This window comes from Rhinopithecus bieti, unplaced genomic scaffold (assembly GCF_001698545.2).
Source record: "Rhinopithecus bieti isolate Rb0 unplaced genomic scaffold, ASM169854v2 scaffold_26308, whole genome shotgun sequence".
Taxonomy (NCBI): Eukaryota; Metazoa; Chordata; class Mammalia; order Primates; family Cercopithecidae; genus Rhinopithecus; species Rhinopithecus bieti.
This window is the reverse complement of record NW_016811785.1, coordinates 236,179-249,306: the sequence shown is the minus strand read 5'-3', so window position 1 is coordinate 249,306 and position 13,128 is coordinate 236,179. Positions and strand designations below refer to the sequence as shown.

General features: G+C 44.9%; 1 protein-coding gene across 1 annotated transcript in view; it reads left to right on the top strand.

Moving 5' to 3' along the window:
• The first annotated feature begins 7,281 nt into the window (after positions 1–7,281).
• Positions 7,282–13,128, top strand: part of LOC108544133 (uridine-cytidine kinase 2) — a 62,882-nt gene continuing 57,035 nt past the window's right edge. Inside the window, exon 1 of the mRNA XM_017895100.1 lies at positions 7,282–7,373. The gene's annotated coding sequence lies outside the window, so the exon portion shown is untranslated. The remainder of the gene's footprint in view (positions 7,374–13,128) is intronic.

Here is a 13,128-nt window from a genome sequence, read left to right as displayed (position 1 = left end):
GGGTTACAGCTCTTCAGAGGGAACTTTCATTTTCATTGTGACATATCGCCTACATGTTGTAGAAGAACATAGTTTCAGAATTCTTCCAGTTAGAAACATAATTTCTCAAATATTCACTTTCAGCATGGGGTAGGAAAAGTACCCAGCTGGTGGACTGATTGATATGCTTCAGAAACGTATTTTTTTCCTGAAAGTAATGAAAATAAACACACGTTCTTAATTATTTTGGTCATTTAACAACCCATCATTTCTAGACCATGGGTTAATTCCACCAATTGCTCAGAAGCCTTCCTGAGTCATCTCAAGCACAATCAATTCACTACTGTGTCTAGACACTGCCCTTAGAGGAAAGCTCAAAATGAAAATGAAGCAGAAATACAGACCTGCTTCCTAGGCCACTCAGCGGTGCATGTAACTTACTAAGTGATCATTGCATCAACTACTGTTTGTTAGTGAAGCTGGTGTCTGCAGAATCTTGATAAAAAGACGCATGGATAATGTTGCTTCTTTATCAAATGGGCTCTTGCATGCATTTCTATAGTTTTCAAAGTAGTCATTTTGTTTTAAAATCTTGCTGGCAAGTCCATTATAGTAATCACATTTTAAAAATATGTCTTCTTTTTTTTTTTTTTTTTTGAGGCAGAGTCTCGCTCGATCGCCCGGACTGGGGTGCAGTGGCCGGATCTCAGCTCACTGCAAGCTCCGCCTCCCGGGTTTACGCCATTCTCCTGCCTCAGCCTCCCGAGTAGCTGGGACTACAGGCGCCCGCCACCTCGCCCGGCTAGTTTTGTATTTTAGTAGAGACGGGGTTTCACCGTGTTAGCCAGGATGGTCTCGATCTCCTGACCTCGTGATCCGCCCGTCTCGGCCTCCCAAAGTACTGGGATTACAGGCTTGAGCCACCGCGCCCGGCCGAGATTTCTTGAAAGTGCACTGAACAAGAGGATTAGGCTGATCTGATAGTTGGAATGTCAGTATTGATACAGTTTTCCTTGGTACAGTCTACCCAGAGTGGGGGAAGGGGCAGAGCATAAGGATAGAGGGGGAGTTGTGGTTTTATGGATGTCAGGTGTTTACCAACAAACCAGATGGAGGTGGTCAGGTGGTGGAGAGCTTCTGCTCTGAGAACCTGACCGAGAAGCAAAACATTGTCTCTGTGTAGTGCTTGGCACAACCGTGGGCTCTGATCTGGGAAAGAGTGGACTCGGGACCAAAGCAGATTTCTCTGTGGGGCTGTGGTTAATGAAACTGTCCTGAAGCCAGCCTGGTCTAGGGTATTCTGGCCTCTAAGATTGAGAGGGATGATGGGCAAGAAGGCAGCAGGCCAGAGGTGAAGTGAGATGAGGAAGGCCAAGCCCTTTTCTCCTGAGGAAGCCAGTGCTAGGGCACCAATTATAGTTTTACACAATGCCAGCTTCCAGCCTGCATAGAGAAACATGAAATTTCTGCTTAAAACGGAGTTCCTTTTTCCATTTTGGCTCTAAACTTTTGTGTTGGGAGTTAGGAACCAATTTTGGAGAGTGATTGTAGTGAGGGAATCTGGAAAACTTGTGAAAATGGAAAAGCTCGTTTTAGACAGGAAAAATCTGTCTCTTGGAATGAGTAGCAGAGGGTTTTCTTGCTCAAGGTAGTTTTCCTTTCTGTTCTTGGTGTGGTGCCTGACTCCACATTTTTCACCCAGCTCTTAAACAGGTTTTGCTGAGTAGCTGCAGGCAAGTCATCTTCTCTGTAAATTAGATGTAGTTAATAACACCTGTTACTCAGAGAGTGACTGGATTAACAGGTAAGAGTTTGGACTGGAGTGACCCAGAAATGGTATGAAATAGTGAGAAGAACCTGAGATCACTACATGTCCCAGAGAAGACACCTTCCTTAGATCCAAGTTGAGGAGACTGAACTAAACAGCCTTTGTTCATTAAAAAATTTTTAAAATTTTTATTTATTTTGAGACAGAATTTTGCTCTTGTTACCCAGGCTGGAGTGCGTGTTGCAATCTTGGCTTACCACAACCTCTACCTCCTGGGTTCAAGCGATTATCCTGCCTCAGCCTCCTGAGAAGCTGGGATTACAGGCATGCGCCACCACACCTGGCTAATTTTTTGTATTTAAAGTAGAGATGGGGTTTCTCCATGTTGGTCAGGCTGGTCTCGAACTCCCGATCTCAGGTGATCCATCTGCCTCAGCCTCCCAAAGTCCTGGGATTTTAGGCGTGAGCCACCGCACCTGGCCTTATTTTTTAATTTTTAAATTTTTCTTAGAGACAAGGTCTTGCTCTCTTGCTCAGGCTGGAGTGCAGTGGCGTGATCACAGCTCTTTGCAGCCTTGAACTCCTGGGCTGAAACCATCCTCCTGCCTCTACCTCCCAAGTAGTTGGGCCTACAGTTGCACATGCCACCACATGTGACTAATTTAAAAAATTTTTTTTTTTTTTTTTTGAGATGGAGTCTGACTCTGTCACCCAGGCTGGAGTGCAGTGGCGCGATCTCGGCTCCCTGCAAGCTCCGCCTCCTGGGTTCACGCCATTCTCCTGCCTCAGCCTCCCGAGTCACTGGGACTACAGGCGCCCGCCACCACGCCTGGCTGATTTTTTTTTTTTTGTATTTTTAGTAGAGATGGGGTTTCACTGTGTTAGCCAGGATGGTCTCGATCTCCTGACCTCATGATCCGCCTGCCTCGGCCTCCCAGAGTGCTGGGATTACAGGCGTAAGCCACCACGACCGGCCTTTAAATTTTTTTTTTTTTGTAGAGAATGAGTCTCTCTATGTTGCTTGGACTCCTGGGCTCAAGCAGTCCTCCCGCTTTGCCCTCCCAGTGCTGGGATTATAGGCGTGAGCCATTGCACCCAGCCTAATCAGCCTGTGAAGTCCCTTCCAGGTCACACAGGGTGAATCTTGGGAAGGCAGACTGGAGATTCTGCTCTTCCTGTCCTGTTATCTCTGTCTCATCTTTAGAGCTGGTCCAGCTGGGTGTCTCTGAGATTATGCGCCCCCAGGGGCAGCAGTAGTGAGAAAGACGGTTGTGAAAGGTGCATTGTCATGATAGTTTTTCTTTCTGCGGTTTATCCTTATTTCCTGGCTTCGCCCACAAACACAGATTCTCAGCCTTTCTTGCCTTTGTCTTATTTTTTTTTGAACATTTATTTGGAAGCCCTCATTTTGTGCCCATGTTTTTTTTTCCTGGATCTGGATATGCTTCATAGGAGTGACCTCAACCCAACATGAGTACCTCGACATAGTCTGGCTAATTTAACATTCTGAAAGACCTCCTTATAGCCTAATAAGAATCAAAGTCAAGCTGGTAAAGCTGCTGTTGCTACTCTGTGCATGCTGCTCCCCTGCCCCTGCAATATTTATTAAAATGTGACCCTCTCAGAGCCCAAGGCTTGAAGCTGCTTATGGATTTTTTTTCTTCTAAAAAAAAGAAAAAAAATAGGATACATGTGCAGAATGTGCAGGTTTGTTATATAGGTATACGTGTGCCATGGTGGTTTGCTGCACCTATTGACTCGTCCTCTAAGTTCCCTCCCCTCCCACCCCCAACAGGCTCTGGTGTGTGTTCCCCTCCCTGTGTTCATGGGTTCTCGTTGTTTAACTTGCACTTACGAGTGAGAACATGTAGTATTTGGATTTCTGTTGCTGTGTTAGTTTACTGAGGATGATGGCTTCCAGCTTCACCCATGTCCCTGCAAAGGACATGATCTCATTCCTTTTTATGGCTGCATAGTATTCCATAGTGTATATGTAACACGTTTTCTTTGTCCAGTCTATCATTGATGGGCATCTGGGTTGGTTCCAAGTCTTTGCTATTGTAAATAGTGCTGCACTAAACATGTGTGTACATGTGTCTATAGTAGAATGATTTATATTCCTTTGGGTATATACACTGTAATGGGATTGCTGGGTCAAATGGTATTTCTGGTTCAAGATCCTTGAAGAATCACCATACTGTCTTCCACAATGGTTGAACTAATTACAACAAAAGCCAAAATTGATAAATGGGATCTAATTAAACTACAGAGCTTCTGCACAGCAAAAGAAACTATCATCAGAATGAACAGGCAGCCTACAGAATGGGAGAAAATTTTTGCAATCCACCCATCTGACAAAGGTCTAACATCCAGAATTTATAAGGAACTTAAAACAAATTTACAAGAAGAAAGCAACCCCATCAAAAAGTGGAGAAAGGATATGAACAGATACTTCTCGAAAGAAGACATTTATGTGGCCAACAAACATGAGAAAAAGCTCAACATCCCTGATCATCAGAGAAATGCAAATCAAAACCACAGTGAGATACCACCTCACACCAGTCAGAATGGCGATTATTAAAAAGTCAGGAGACAGTGGATGCTGGAGAGACTGCGGAGAAGTGGGAATGCTTTTACACTGTTGGTTGGAATGTAAATTAGTGCTTATGGTTTTTAAAAGGCTTCCAGAGCAGGGGACCCATATATTTAGTCCCATAGAACACATCTCTTAACCTGCCTCTTAGCATTTCATCTATCCTTCCTTATATAAGTTATTTCTCCTGGAGTTGGGACAGGAGGTGGCTTGTTATTTGGGTAGAAAGGAGAAAGAATGGGTGGGTATGTGGACAAACGGTGTGGGGAAATAGATGGCATGGGAAGTGTTGCCACAGCTCTCTGGAAACTACTTGGGTATTATGATTAATGGACAGTCAAACATCTCTCAAATATTAAAGAGTGGTCTTCCCTTAAAGGTTATTGTTCCCAAGGTTATCCCTCTCTTGGTGCCCTGGCTCTGGTTTCTTTTCTTCTAAGTTGCCCCTTTGATTACTTGTCATGTGAATATCAAGGCCTGATCCTTCTTCCGTGTGAGTTCCAAGGGGCCGCCTTCCCGTGGAGTTTTGCAGATTCATATGTGTCATAGAGAACAGGTTTTAATATTGGGCTGCTGTTAGGCTTTAGGGCTAGTGCCGAGAGGCCCCAGAAAGAGCCGAACCTACTGATGAGGCCTCTCCCAAATCTAATCAGAGATGGGGGAAAATTTGGGTGCTGGGAAGAGCAGATCATCTCAGTGATTTTAATGCCCACCTTTATTTGCAAAGTGAAAGGATAAATATATTTCCCTATTGCATTTCCTGCCCTTCACTTGTCAGGCATATTTGATATATTTTTTTGTTTTCATTTAAAAAAATGCCATAAAAACCATGTCAAATATGCCAAATATTTATTTTTTAAAAGTAGGCCAAGTATTATATCTTTCTGCTAAATCTAGTGGATTCTCTGTCACCTGCCCCTCTCCAAACAGGTGTTTGCAGAAAGGCTTTTTTTTTTTCCAGGAAGGATCTTTACCCAGAAAGGAATTTTAAACCTCAGAGTTAAGTTCTGCTTCACATCAGTGCTTCCCTCACTGAACGTCATCCTTAGCCAGAGTGTATTTCATAGAGTGTCCTCCTCTTTAAGCCTTCCATCCTTTGATGCCTTCTGACCCATGAAAATAATGAAAAGTATTTGTTTTGGGCCCCTAGTATTTCCAGGTTTAGGCACTATTGCTATCCTGCATCTTTTTCATTCTTATCTCTGTGCTGTAATCCTGTCTCCCTTCTTGAGTATTTCACATCTGGAGACAAGTGAGTTTCTTCCCTAGAACTCTTAACTTACCCTAAGTGTAAAGATCTGGGTAGACACTCAAGGGCTTTTGGAATCTCCACTCATGGGAGCAGCTGTATTTTGTTACTAGAATATAAAGACTTCATCTTTCAAAATTTCTTTCTTAACAGTTTTAGATTCTTGGATGCTGAACGTTCACCAGTTCTTTCAACTAGATCCGTGTAGTCAGAATTCCATGCTCTTTGGGAAGTCTGAGAAAGTTTAGGTGACATTCCTGCCTCCTCTGATTTTGGGGTTCAGATTGTGGGTCAGAATGCCTGTTGAGACTTTCTGAGAACATAGGAAGCACTGGAGCAGCGGGCTCTGGAGTGGCTTCACCAGGCACCTCAGAGCACAGTGGCAGGCTGAGAATGTCTGTGTGACCCCACACAAAAAGACTGTCTGGGAGTTGGAAACCGCTCCTCCCCGTGTGTTGCTTCCTACTGCTGGACATGTGTCGCCACAGTAGCGGGGGGATGGAGAACAAATTATGTCTACTCCTTGGATATTAGTTAACCTCGTTCAGATGATTCTCAGGTGTCCCATGGGGAAGTAAACTGATTTCTCTGGTTTTGCTGTAGGACCTGATTAGTCACATACTGCAGAGAACCAACATGTAGCATAAGGCGCCATTGCTAGCCTGACCAGTGTCGTAGGGAACTGGGTCCCACTTCCGCAGCCCCCAGCCCTGTCTTCTAGAGTTAGACTGTGCATTGCTAACTAGGCTTCCTTTTTTAAAAATAAATAAATATGTCTTTTGGATCTCTTTAGGTTAGAAAAAATCTGTATTTGACTTTCCTGTGTTTGTCCTGATTTCGTTCAGTCCTTCATTCTGAAGCAGCTCCCCCACCCTCCCCACTTAGCTTCTATCTTACTTCACCATATCTTTTCTAGTCCTTAAATACTACCTTCCATGCCTTGTTCTGGTCCTTGAAATCTTTCCTTTATTCTTCTGTTTTTCCTACCAATCCCCAACTCGAACAGAACCCTACTGTAGGAGAACATAACTGAGAAGAATTTAACTGGGTTTGAATAATTAAATAAATTCCCGTATGAAGGTATAATAAATAATTTTCTAGATACTTCGTACACATGACACTGAAAAGAGAGGGACAGATTCTATAAAGTAGCTCACTGGGGGAAAATTAACATTGCTACATTTTCAGCCTTAAATTGTAAGGAATGCAGATGGTTAGCCAGCCTGTGTTTCTCCCACCCACTTTCGTTTTAAACTGTCCTACCCTAGAGAGATGGATGCTTATAAAATAAATGAAAAAGACTTTACCTTTAGAATGACATAGATTGTGATTGACAGGTCCAGGTAGCTCTTAGTATGTGAAGGGGAATTACAATGTGTTAGGCTTTCTTAATTCATTCCATAAACACCTATTCCTAGTTCTTGTCTGAATCTGCATTTATTTTTCAGCAAAGATGTCCCCAAATAAGGTGCTTATATATAGCAACAGATTCTACTTCCTCACATCTTGTTTCAGGACAGCTCACTCAGTTTTTTTAACACATTTCAGTGGGCCCAGAATCTATCGTGGCAGGAAGTAAAACTGTTTTTACATGTATATTCGGTCACTTCCCAGTTTTTTCTTTTTTTCTCTTTCTGTCCGGGCTGAGACCCACATAACATCTCAGCCAGCTGAGTTGGACATTCCCGGGTTTCTGTTGGTGTCTGAATATGTGCAGAGCAGAAGAGTATGTGCTACTTGAATCTTGCTGTGCGTGAGCTGCTGGAAGTCGCTGTGTCTGACTGGTGTGTAGAAGCTGGGGCTACTGTGATGGGGAACTTGAATGTTCTAGGAGTACAGGTGGATGTGGGGTGGGGACGAGAGCTTGTGCATCGTTACAGAGCCAGCCTGGCCCTGTGGAGACTTGGAACCGCGTTTCCTTGTCCTGGCCAGTGTGAACCCTTGGGAAAAGTTGCAGAGTACAGAAATCAAAATACACTGAATTGTTCTCTGCTTGGCCTTTTTACACCCTGGTGCAAATTGACTAACCTGTGGTTTTTGATAATCTCTGTCCAGTGGTTGAGAATCTGTCCTGTCTATAGCATCTGAGTGTTGTGAGAATAAAATGTGAAAATAAGTATGAAAATATTTATAAACCATAAAGAACTCCCCCATGATAAAGTGATGTGTGTCTTCCAGTGTAGAAGGTTTTATCTTTTATCTGTATATATAAAAAACATTTATTACATATTATAAGATACATATATCTGCACTTAGATGATAAAACTAAGGCCCAGAAATGAAAGTATCTTCCCAAGCTCACACAGCTAATCAATGGCATAGTCAGTGCTTGAATATTCTCTTTGAATTCTGATACCTAGTAAGCTCATTGCGGCCCATTGAAGCAGTAGCCAAATTATGGTACTAAGTACTGTCTGATACATTAATTTATTCAGCAAACATTAAGTGCCTGTTGTATCCCCAGTTCCTGGTATTTTGAGTGTTAGATGAATTTTGTTTGTCATTAAAATTTCCTCCCCCCACCCCCACCTCACAAGTAACTTGTAACGAGCTTCAGAGGCATTTAGCTTTAAAAAAAAAAATCTTCATCCCTCTTTTTAACCACACTGCCCTTGGTTCTTATACTTGGTTCCTAGTCTAAAATTTAGTTGACATTCCTGTGTGTTTTTATCTTGCAGTTGGTCGGAGGGTTATTTATTAGGAACAGAGATTTTTAATGATTTCAGTAAGTGAATTAGGAGTTGTGATACATGATTATATTAAATTGCTTATGGTTAGTTTCTCGGGAAGTGATTTTATTGTTAACCTTCCTAAGTCTTCAGTCTTAGGCTTATCCAGTGGGAGCTGAAAAGCTTTAATAGGTAAGTTTTTGGAACACGCTTCCAGAGTCAAATGTCACTCTTGGCAGCTGCAGATGTCAACTGGGACAAGTATTCAGAGCCTGAGAATTAAGGATATATGTTAAATATGGCCCTCATAGGCGGCCCCAAGTGTTTTTTTTTCTGCTTTTGCAAACATGTTGACGCAGATGAGGCTCAGAAGACAGGCATACATATGTCTTGCCTTCATTCTCTGCAGAGAGAGTGTTTTTAGGGGCTTGGGAAAGTATTTCAACTCCAAGAGAGGACTCATAGTTACTGGAATCTTCACATCTGCTTTCCCAAGTGATCTTGAGTCAACCACAGTCTTGTGGGGTAGATGGTTTTATTCACCCCTCCTTTGTTACATATTAACATGACAAAACTAAGACTCAGAGAGGAAGTGCCTTCCCCAAGCACATGCAGCTAGTCAGTGGCACATCCAATACTTGAACCCTTTTCTCTCTGAATCATGCTTTGTACTAAGCTGATCAGGGTCCACTGTAGCGGTAGGTGACTTACGGTACTAAGTACCATCTAATACATTAATTTATTCAGCCAACATTGATTGTCTGTTGTATCTCTAGTACTTGGCATTGCAAAGATGAGTAAGGCAGTAGACAGATAACTGACATAACCCATGACAGTGCAGTTGCGTAAGTGGCATGATACGGAGTGCAGAGTACTGTGGGGATACCCATGAGGGAGCCACAATTGCCTAGGGTGGGGAGTTGGAGGAGGCAGATGACAGGAGGTAATGACTGAGCTGGAGTTGGAGGGATGAGCAGGAGTTAGGCAGATTGCAAAGGGGGTGTGCAGGCACACGCAGGGTGGCATTTGCAGACAGAATTGGAGGGCTTGGAACAGCAGTGTGCACTCACACCCGGTATGTAGCAGGAGCGAGAGGCAGGAACAGCAGTTTGAGGCCAGCTTGACAGCCCTGTGTGTGAAGCGAAGCATTTGAATGATGTCCCATTACCACTGTATACCACATGTCCTTCCCCTGCAGCTCTGGCTGACATCTGTCATTCCACCCTACTCCTGCTGGCCTTACTTTCTCCCTTTTACCTCTCTCAATGTTTGCTTTAGGCTGTCAGTGTTTACTGCACCCCATAAAAGGTTAGATCCTTCCAGCAGGACAGATCTGACTACTAGGAGAGACTGTGTCTGCTGGGGGGATTGAGAGAATTGATACAGAAGTTGTTTTGTGGATCATGACATCTGGAATTAGCACTCTGAGAAAGAGGGAGTAAGCATGGTAGTAGGATTGGAGAGAGGTGTTTCTTCTTTCAGACCATTACAAAAACTCACGAGTTCAGGATATATCAGATGTGTGAATAAGGCGGATGTTTGAAGACCCCACTAGTATGTAGTGAGTTTATAGCCACTGTGCAAGATGCTCCTTGGAGATTGATAGTTCATGCACTTTTATCCCGAGGTGTGAGGTCCTAGACCTCTGTCATAGTGGAGAGAGTAGAGACTCAGAGAGATTAAATAACCTGCCTGAAGTTGCTCAGCCAGTAAGATATGGAACCAAGGATTCGCATGTGGGGCGACCAACCTCTTCTTCCATGCCCTGTGCCTCCTATGTGTGTAGGTGGGTCTGTCAGTACCACCCTGAGTGTTCCGCAGAATGGCTGTGGTTCCCAGTCCGCCCCATTGGGAGCCTTGCCTACAATAGCTCAATTTGCTGACAGGTGAACAAACAAGCAGCCAGCTGCTTTGATAGGCCTGGGAACTTGTCCCTGGAGAGAATGCCCAAGTCCAGGAAGGTTATGCCAGGTCATGAAGCAGAAATGTCTGGACATGTCACACAGTCTGCTGAGCCAGCAATGCCTACTTCGTAGCCCTTTCTGTAGGACCCCTGTGTTGACTCCCTGCCTGGTACTTATCCCTTAGCCCAGGAGAGGCCCCATGGGAGGAGGGAGAGTTGCCGTGACTTCTGAACTCCTGGACTCTGGGAACTTCCCCTTCCCAGTCTCTGAGAAGATGTTCACAGTGACCTGGCCAGGGTCATTGCAAGAAAGAAGATGGAATGCTGATGGGGCAAGGGTGACGGGGAAGCCAGGCATTCCAACTGTGTTCAAAGCAGTGACAATTACTGTTGGGAGCGGGTCCTGTTTTATATATTCATCATTCTGAGGCCTTCAGGGACTGTTTTGTTAGCTACATGACTGTTGAAAGGACTGCGTAAACCAGGAATCAAATTCTGTAGATGGCATCTGCTGGATAAATCTTCTGCTGGGATTGCTACAACATGTTTAATAACCGTGTTTTGAAGAATGAAAAAGATAAGACAGTTCACTGAGTTGCAACGTTTATGACACAGGGAATGGAGGACTGTAATTAAATCTACATAAAAAGGCCATGTTTTCCAAGTGTACTTTGAACTTCTTGGGGCAGGTGTTCTGAGTGGGTGCATCATTTCATTTTTCCCGGCAGAGGAGGCTGCTGGCAGCCTGGGAATGGAGGTTAACAACATTTGTTACCCCTGAAGTTTCTGGATGTCTAGAGGAGGACCCCCTGCCCCCGCCCCAGTCCAGAGCTGTTGTCTCCTTCCTGTGTTGGAGACTTGCTGCCGGTCCTCCGCTGATGTCTGAGTTGGTTAACTTTAACTGAACCCCTTAACTGAACTTTCATTGTTATATGTATTCCAGCTCTCAGTGAAGTGACATTCTACCCTCTGGACCCAGATCCCTGAACCCTCCCCTGCATTTCAGACCTAAATAGCACCCTGTCAAAAAGATCAGTGGGGCTGGGCACCGTGGCTCACGTCTGTAATCCTAGCACTTTGGGAGGCCAAGGTGGGTGGATCACTTGAGCCCAGGAATTTGAGAACATCCTAGGCAACATGGTAAAACTCTTACCTGTACAAAAAAACCACAAAAAATTAGCAAGGTGTGGTGGTGCATGCCTGTGGTCCTAGCTACTGGGCAGGGAGGAGTGGGGAGAAGCTGAGGTAGGAGAGAATCACTTGAGCCCAGGAGTTGAAGGCTGAAGTAAGTCATGAGTGAGACCTTTCTCAAAAAAGATCAATGGGTTGAAAGTGAAAGTCTCTTCCCAAACTCAACTCTGGGGAAGAAGCTCTTGCCTTCTCTGGCCCTCCCCTGCCCACCTTGTCCACCCTGCCTTGCCCATCACAGCAGGCCTCCCATTCCACTGCAGTACCCCTCCCCACTAGTCTTCTTGTGCAGGACCAGTCTTTACTCTTCTTTGGGTTGCTGTTTGCGTCAGGGCTCACAGCTTTGAAGGAGGCTCAAGCAACCATCCTATTTTGCTATAGTCCAGACTGCTGGACGTTGATAAGTCCCCGCCTTAACTCCGTGCACACAGTTGCACTGCGGGGCTATTCAAGATGCCCAGCCTGTTTCCCACTGCTTGTTTTCAGGCTGTGTTGGTCACACCTGCCTGCTGCCTTTCAGGATCACCTTCTTAGTTCTTTGTATCCACCTTTGTCCCTGCTCTCCACAGCTTTGTCTTGAAGGCCACATGCCACACCTTTGAAGCTGCCCTCTTCCTGTTGAAGCCTTCCTTGCTTTTCCAGTTGCTTTTCTACTGTTGACAAAAGTAGAGGGGACTATCACCTAGGGTTATAATTCATCTCCCTGCAGTTGTGCATGATGTTTGTGTGGAGTGAATTCTTTTTTTTTTTTTTTTTTTTTGAGACGGAGTCTTGCTCTGTCGCCCGGGCTGGAGTGCAGTGGCCGGATCTCAGCTCACTGCAAGCTCCGCCTCCCGGGTTCACGCCATTCTCCTGCCTCAGCCTCCCGAGTAGCTGGGACTACAGGCGCCCGCCAGGTCGCCCGGCTAAATTCTTTTTTTTTTTTGAGACAGGGTCCCACATTTTCAGACAGGGTCTCACTCCAGTTGCCCAGACAGGAGTGCAGTGGTGCAATCGCAGCTCACTGCAGCTTTGACCTCCCAGGCTCAGGTGATTCTCCCACCTCAGCCTCCCAAGTAGCTGGGACTACAGGTGCACACCACCGCACCTGGCTAATTTTTTGTGTTTTTAGTAGAGACAGGGTTTCAACATGTTGGTCAGGCTGGTCTGGAACTCCTGAGCTCAAGTAATTCATACATCTCAGCCTCCCGAAGTTCTGGGATTACAGGTGTGAGCCACAGCGCCCCGCCCCAGAGTGAATTTTTAACCTATCTCACATCTGTTCGCTATTCTTGACTCCTTTGTTTCTCTTATAATCTTTAGAGCTGTGGTCGTCAACTCTAAGAGAGTAGGGACCAAGTCTGCATGATTTGTGATACTTTAATTGGGAGGAAGTATAATACTTGAAACTGCTTTGTTGAGAAAAAGAAAAGAAAGCATCTGTCCAGTCTGCTATAATAAAATAGCTTGGACTGGGTAATTTATTTATTTATTTATTTATTTATTTTTTTTTTTTGAGACGGAGTCTCGCTCTGTCACCCAGGCTGGAGTGCAGTGGCCGGATCTCAGCTCACTGCAAGCTCCGCCTCCCGGGTTTACGCCATTCTCTCGCCTCAGCCTCCCGAGTAGCTGGGACTACAGGCGCCCGCCATCTCGCCCGGCTAATTTTTTGTGTTTTTTTAGTAGAGACGGGGTTTCACCGTGTTAGCCAGCATGGTCTCGATCTCCTGACCTCGTGATCCGCCCGTCTCGGCCTCCCAAAGTGCTGGGATTACAGGCTTGAGCCACCGCGCCCCGCCA